Genomic DNA, 1,653 nt, shown 5'->3' with positions numbered 1-1,653 from the left:
CTTTTATTTCTTTTTCTTGTCTGACCGCTGTGGCTAGCGTGTCCAATATGATGTTGAAAAGAAGCAGTGAAAGCGGACATCCTTGTCGTGTTCCCGATCTTAGTGGGAAAGCTTTTAGTTTTTGCCCGTTGAGTATGATGTTGGCTGTAGGTGTTTCATATATGGCCTTTATTATGTTGAGGAATGCCCCATTTATTCCTATTTTGCTGAGTGTTTTGATCATAAATGGGTGCTATACCTTACCGAATGCTTTTTCTGCGTCTATCGAGATGATCATGTGGTTTTTGTTTTTTCTTTTGTTTGTGTGATGTATTACGTTTATTGACTTGTATATATTGAACCATCCCTGCATCCCTGGGATGAATCCCACTTGATCGTGGTGGATAATCTTTTTAATGTATTGCTGGATGCGGTTGGCCAATATTTTGTTGAGGATTTTAGCATCTATGTTCATCAGCAAAATTGGCCTGTAGTTTTCTTTCTTTGTAGGGTCTTTATCTGGTTTTGGGATTAGGGTGATGCTGACCTCATAAAAAGAGTCTGGGAGTCTTCCCTCCTCTTGGATTTTTTGGAATAGTCTGAGAAGGACAGGGGTTAGCTCTTCCTTAAATGTTTTGTAAAATTCTCCTGTGAAACCGTCAGGCCCTGGGCTTTTGTGTGCCGGGAGTTTCTTGATTACTGCTTCAATTTCCCCAGCTGTTACCGGTCTGTTCAATCTTTCTGTTCCTTCCTCCTTCAGTGCTGGAAGATTATACTTTTCTAGAAATTTGTCCATTTCATCCAGGTTTTCAAATTTCTTGGCATATAATTATTTATAGTAGTTTCTGACAATCCTTTGTGTTTCTGTGGTATCAGTTGTTATTTCTCCTCTTTCGTTTCTGATATTATTTATTTGGGTCCTTTCCCTTTTTTTCTTGATGAGTCTGCTTAAAGGCTTGTCATTTTATTTATCTTTCCAAAGAACCAGCTTCTCAGCCTTTTGGCTAAGATCAAGTATAGTATCTGTTCTGATCAGTTTAGTATCATGTTGTTTTGATTACTACATATTTTTAATATAACCTGAAATCAAAAGTGTGATAATTCCAATTTTGTTCTTTCTCAGGATTGCTTGGGCTACTGTGGTTTTATATGATTTTCAGGATTGCTTTTTCTATTTCTGTAAGAAACACCCTTGGAACCGTAATAAAGATTACACTGAATCTGTAGATGGCTTTGGATAGTATTATCATTTGAACAATGTTGATTCATCTTATCCATTAACATGAGATATCTTTCCACTTATTGTCTTCTTCAGTTTCTTTCATCAATGCCTTGTAGTTATTAATATATTTACCTTTCATCTCTTTGGACTAATTTATTTCTAACTATTTTATTGTTTTTGATGATATTGTGAATGGGATTTTCTTCATTAGTTTTTTTTGGATATTTCTTTGTTAGTGTATAGAAATTCAACTGATTACTTATGTTGATTTATATCCTGCAACTATACTGAATTTGTTGGAAAGCTGCAACAGTTTTTGGTGGATTCTTGGGGTATTATATATAAGATCATACCATCTGCAAACAGAGACCATTTTACCACTTTTTCTATTTGGATGCCTTTTGAAGCTTGTTTTTTATTTTTATATATTTATTTATTCATTTGTCTAATAT

The 1,653-nt window shown here is 34.7% G+C and overlaps 1 pseudogene; it reads left to right on the top strand.

Moving 5' to 3' along the window:
- The first annotated feature begins 963 nt into the window (after positions 1-963).
- On the top strand, positions 964-1,070 carry LOC129061981 (uncharacterized; annotated as a pseudogene).
- Positions 1,071-1,653: the final 583 nt, after the last annotated feature.

The sequence above is a fragment of the Pteronotus mesoamericanus genome, unplaced genomic scaffold (assembly GCF_021234165.1).
Source record: "Pteronotus mesoamericanus isolate MK-2021 breed Mesoamerican mustached bat unplaced genomic scaffold, CSHL_Meso_final scaffold_651, whole genome shotgun sequence".
Lineage (NCBI taxonomy): Eukaryota > Metazoa > Chordata > Mammalia > Chiroptera > Mormoopidae > Pteronotus > Pteronotus mesoamericanus.
This window is presented reverse-complemented; position numbering and strand designations above follow the sequence as displayed.